Source organism: Capsicum annuum, chromosome 12, assembly GCF_002878395.1.
Source record: "Capsicum annuum cultivar UCD-10X-F1 chromosome 12, UCD10Xv1.1, whole genome shotgun sequence".
NCBI classification, from domain to species: Eukaryota; Viridiplantae; Streptophyta; class Magnoliopsida; order Solanales; family Solanaceae; genus Capsicum; species Capsicum annuum.
The window spans coordinates 194,333,114-194,339,519 of record NC_061122.1 but is presented as its reverse complement, the minus strand read 5'-3'; positions in this window follow the sequence as shown (position 1 = coordinate 194,339,519).

Sequence of the window (6,406 nt, the reverse complement as noted above, 5' to 3'; positions counted from 1 at the left end):
TATAGTATATTATGTAGTATACAGGTGCAAATATTAGTCATGGGTTAGCTTGTGGTCCTACAGCATCATGGGCACTGTGTAGCATTTCGGGTACCAGATTTGGGGTGTTACGAACTTAGTATCAGAGCCTAAGGTTAAATAATCTCCTAGGAAGTTTGAAAAGCTACAGCTAGTAGAGTCTTGTACATGCGTGTGTTGTGCACCACACTTATGTGCAAGAGGCTATGAGGTGTTTTAGGAACAGTTTCCTTTCTTTAAGTATTCATGTCATGCCAGTGAGAAACGGCTCAAAGTTAAACTCTCAGTTATGAATCAGTTGGTTTATGTCCGTTTTATCTCCCCAATATCTCAGTAAAATGAGTGTTATTAGAGGGATATAGTGTCCCAAGTGGGATATACCCCATTATTCCCTAATGTTCTCATGTCTTGAATAAAGTTTCTCTTCGCATGAAGAATCCAGTGTAGAGTAGAGGGTATTCATAAGTTGACCCTCAAAGTCCCAACCTCAGCTTTGGGCCAAGTATTCATAGGCTCAGTTTCGTTCATAATGTTCAGTTCGTATGTCACGTATCAGAACAGACACAGTTAGGTTCTCTTATTTTTGCTCATGCATGTTTAGTAAGACAATCTTAGATTCATTAGCATTTCTTGTTAAGATAATAATTCTCTTTAGTATTACTCAGTTTTATGTTTAGTGTTCATCATAAACTTCGTACTAAGTGCCCTTGGATATTTAGCCATGCATTCATAAATCAGTTCTGGCATGTAATTATGCATTAGACATGCATTGTTACTGCGAGAAATTTAGTTCATCAGAATGTTCAGTCATGTACTCATAAGTAAATTATCAGTTATGCATCAGATATACATGAACTCAGCTTATTTGTCATGCATCAGATATGTATGAATCAGCTTATTAGTTATGCATCACATATGCATGTTCAGTATGTTATATTCAGCCATCAGTAATGTCTGTCTTGAAATCATGTTTCATCCAATCATGTTCAGTATGTATATCAGTTTGTATTCATTCTCTCTCACTCAGTCTCATTTGAGGATGAATGTTCTTAATGGGGAGATATTGTAATACCCAATAGTTTTCTAAGCTTGAAAAGATTCCCAATAATGTTAGAAACTTTCTTTGAAAGATGAATCCACTTTTGTACATATGGTATTTTCAATATGTTCACTATTTATCATGTAGGGAATCCAATAAGCTATCCATTGATACCAAATTCTCCCAAATCCAACACTCGGGTGAAGAGTTAGAACCTTTTTAGTGAGACAGTGTACCACCTAAGCCTTCAGTGCATCACGGAGATAGCTCAAATGGCAATTGTCAATTTTCAGTATTTCTCTGTGATAGTGGTGCGTCATGCCAAACTTCCAGGTCACAGACAAGGTGGCAACGTTATAGCTCCACGTCGCGCCACCGTGCAATTTCCCAATTATCACATTCCCAGTGACTTGGTGCTATAGTGGCACGTCATGTCAAGTATGATAATCAAAAAATTTTCTTAGAAATTAAAGATGCATCCAAGGTTATAAGGGTCAGTTTCCCTAAACCTATATATACTCAATAACACATGATTTAGCCACTCTTCACCCGAAATATAGTTGTTTCTCTGAAGTTTCTCTCAAGAACAACCTAGGGTTTCTATTGGGGATTCAAATTCAAGAAGGTTTCACCATCAATTTTAATGAAATGACGAACTAAGGTATGCATAGTATTCATTCATGGACTCCTTTCATCTATGAAGTCCAAGAATCTATTTTCAAATTCAAGTGTAAGGATTTTTGTATGAATTCCATGTTGGGTTTGTATTGCTCATGTTGGTAATGACAAATTGAGTTTTAATCCATGTTTGGTGATAAATTTCATATGGAATTAACTAGTAAGGATGTAGATTCATGTAAACCTAGGATTAAAACCCTTGGACGATGAAATTAGATATGAATCATGATGTTTTAATGTTGTATAATGTTGTCTACATATATTATGCCTACCATGTGTTTTCTCCTATTTATCATTTTACTCAGTTTTCATACAATTCTCCCTATTTGGATCTTCAATGAAGACTTTCACACTTTACCCTTTTTAAATCTCATTTAATGCAATCTAAATTGCCACAAATGCATGGGTTATTCAAATTCAAAGACAACATCTACACTATAGAACTGATTAAGTACCTGAATAAAGGAAAAGTGCTCAGCTAGCATGATATTATGAAATCCCCATTTATGTACAAATTTATTCTTATCACATGTTTGATGAAGTGTTTCAATATATGAATTATAAATTGCGTTCGTGGTAATTTGTTCACATAAGTCATGCTATATCAGTTTCTTTCCATCGAGTCTCGAGGGTACTTGTACCCGACAATTTAGTTGTGCACCTAGAGCTATGTCATGTTTTCAAGATACTCTTAATCAAGATATGATCCATTGAACTCTGTCAGTTATGTGTCTTAGGAAAACCCAGAAATCTCAGCAATCTCAGTAAATTCAGTTTAGCTCTGCTAAAAATACCATTAGAACCAACTCGGTTAAGTTAATCAGCTCAGTTCAGCTAATCAGTTTAGTTTCGTTAGATAGCAGTAGGATTTAGCATCAAGTAAGCCTAGGGATGGGGACTCACCAGCATGATAGGACTGAGATCTGTAGAAGAAATCCCTAAGTTCCAGAACTACGTAGCCAGCATAGGAATGAGATGTCACCCATTTGATAGGAATGACATACTTAGGGAACACCTATTAGCACATTTAAATATACAAGACTGATCACAGGGGTCACCTACAAGATTAGGACTAACTCCACAGTGGTTGTCTTTACTAGTGGTGCGGTAGTGTCACCCTTACAAGTGGGGTTAAAGGTTGGACCTCAGTTTCCTTTGTATGGGGCATGTCGGTTAGATGAATACGTCCCATAGTTTCAATTACAGAATTGGGACTGTCAGATACAGTTAATTCAGTTCAGTAGTATAGATTTAGGACTATTAAATACAGTCAATCATTATCATTATAAATAGACCCCGAGATAACCCACCAGACTGGACTGATCTCAACTAAGGTCAATCACTATTAGTATCATCAGATATAGAGATCACATATTAGATCGAACTGATCTCAGATTTAGTTAATCAAATATAGTACGAAACTAAGATAGTTCCATCAGATTCGGGACTGTCAGATATAATCACTCATGTTATTAGTTATATTAGTTATCAGAACTTATGTTATTAGCATTCAGCTTTAGGACTGTCAGATACAATCAACCAGACCAGTTCTTCATTATCAGAATTGATAGACACAGTTATCCATGTATTAGTAACATAGTATCAAGTCCTCAGTATTCAGTAATACAGTATCAGTTTCTCACTCATCAGTGACTCAGATGTCAATATCAGTAGACTCAGTAGTCAGAACTTAGTATTCAAGCCTATCACGATCTTAGTTACAATTATGTATGCATGCATGTATTCTCACGTTCATGTTAGTCAGTCAATTAGTATTATTCATGCATATGAACCTATTGCATTCAGCCTAGCTCAATTGAATACTATCATATTTAAAGTACTCACGTATTTGCGCTATGGTGTCTTATACTATAGGTTTAGAAGCACGAGCTCCAGAGAACTAGTAGTATCCTAGGTTAGTGATCAGAGTTAGTAGTGAGTCCTCATACCTTGAGGATATGAATATTTCATTACTAATTTAGTTTTCAGTAGTCGGAGTTAGTTGGAAATATGTCCTATCTACTCTTTATTCAGACAGTTTAGAGGCTTTTAGACTATAGCATGTTAGACAGTAATTTCAGATTTTCATTGGTACTGTTATACCATTTTCAGACATTGTTTATTAGATGGTCATGATGTTCAGTTCGTATGTCACATATCAGACTAGATTCAGTTAGGTTCTCATATTTCCACTCATGCATATTTAGTAAGACGATCTCGGATTCATTAGCATTTCCTTTGATAATAGTTCTCCTTAGTCTTAATCAGTTTTTTGTTCAGTGTTCATCACCAACTTAGTACTAAGTACCCTTGCATATTCAACCATGCATTTATACATCAGTTCAGGCATTTAATTATACATTAGACATGCATTCACACTGCGAGAAATTTAGTTCATTAGAATATTCAGTCCTGTAATCATAAGTCAATTATCATTCATGCATCAGATATACATGAATGAAGCTTATTATTCCTACATCAGATATGCATGAATTCATCTTATTAGTCATGCATCAGATATACATGTTCAGTATGTTATATTGAGCTATCAGTAATGTCACTCTTGAAATCATGTTCAGTATGTACTTTAGTTTGTATTCTTTCTCTCTCACTCAGTCTCATTCGAGGACAAATATTTTTAAGGGGGAGATATTGTAATACCCCATACTTTTCTTAGCTTGAAAACTTTCCCCAGAATGTTAGAAGCTTTCTTTGAAAGATGAATCCACTTTTGTACACATTTTATTTTAAATATTTTTACATTTTATCTTGTGGGAAATCAAATAAGTTTAATACCGATACAAAATTTGCCCAAATCCAACTCTCGGGTGAAGAGTTAGAGCATTTTTAGTGAAACAGTGTATCACTTGAGCCTTCAACGCGTTACGGAGATAGCTCAAATGGAAAATGTCAACTTCCAACGTTTCTCCACAATAATGGGATGTCGCACCAAACTTTCAGGTCACAGAAAAGACGGCAACGCGATAGCTCCACATCGCGCCACCATGCACTTTCCCATTTATCACATTCCAGTGACTTGGCACAATAGTGGCGCATCGCTCCAAGGATGAAAATCGGGAAATTTTCTCAGAAATAAAAGATGCGTCCAGGGTTAAAAAGGTTAAGTTCCCAACAATATATATACACACTAACACATGATTTAGCCATTCTTCACCCAAGATATACTAGTTTTTCTCAGGTTTCTCTCAAAAACAAGCTAGAGTTTCTATTAGAGATTCAAATTTAAGAAGGTTTCCCCGTCAATCTTCACGAAATCAGAAACTAAGGTATGCATAGTGTTCATACATGGACTCCTTTCGTTCATGAATTCTATGTTGGGTTTGTATTTCTCATGTTGATAATGATCAATTGTATTTTAATCCATGTTTGGTGATAAATTTCATGTGGAATTAACTAGTTAAGATATAGATTCATGTAAACCTAGGATTAAAACCCTTGGATAATGAAATTAGATATGAATCATGAAGTTTGATTATTTTGTAATATTGTCTACATATATTATGCCTACCATGTGTTTGACTAAGTGCCTATATGAAGGAAAAGTGCCCAACTAGCATGATATTATGAAATCCCCATTTATGTACAAGTGTACGGATATCACATGTTTGATGAAGTGTTTCAATACATAAATTATGAATTGTGTTTTTGGTCAGGTGTTCATGTAAGTCATGCTATGTCAGTTTCTTTCCATTGATTCTTGGGGGTACTTGTACATAACAATTTAGATGTGCGCCTATAGCCATGTCTTGTTTTCAAGATACTCTAAGTCAAAATATGATCCACAAAACTCAGTCAGTCATGTGACTCAGGAAAATCCAAAAATATCAAAAATCTTAGTAATCTCTGTAAATTCAGTTTAGCTCCACTAAACATTGTTGTTAGAATCAGTTCATTTTAGTTAATTAGCTTAATTCAGTTAATCTGTTAAGTGTCTTTCAGATAGGAGTAGGATTCAACATCGAGCGAGCCTAGGGATAGGGACTCTCCCACTAGATAGGACTGAGATATCTAGAAGTAATCCCTAAGTTCCAGAACTACATAGCCAGCGTAGGAAAGAGATGTCACCCATTAGATAGGACTGACATACTCAGGATCACCCGTTAGCATATTTAAATATATAGGACTAGTCGCAGGAGTGACCCATAAGATTAGGACTGACTCCACAACAGTTGTGTATCGGTTAGAAGAAAGCATTCTACAATTTCAGTTACAGAATCAAGACTATCAGATACAGTCAATTCAACTCAGTAGTATAGATTTAGGACTATCAGATATAGTCAATCCTTATCAATTTAAATAAACCCCGAGATAACCTACCATCCATGACTAATCTTAACTATGGTTAATCAATATCAGTATCATCAGATATAGAGATCACCCACTAGATCAGACAGATTTTAGATTCAGTTACTCAAATACTGTATAAAACTCAGCTAGTTCCATCAGGTTTGAGACTGTCAGATACAGTCACTTATGTTATTAGTTTATTAGTTATCAAAACTTATGTTATTAGCATTTAACTTCAAGACTGTTAGATACAGTTAAACATACCAATTTTTCATCATCAGAACTGTCAGACATAGTTATTCATGTATTAGTAACATAGTATTAGTCCCTCAGTATTCAGTAATACAATATTAGTTTCTCACT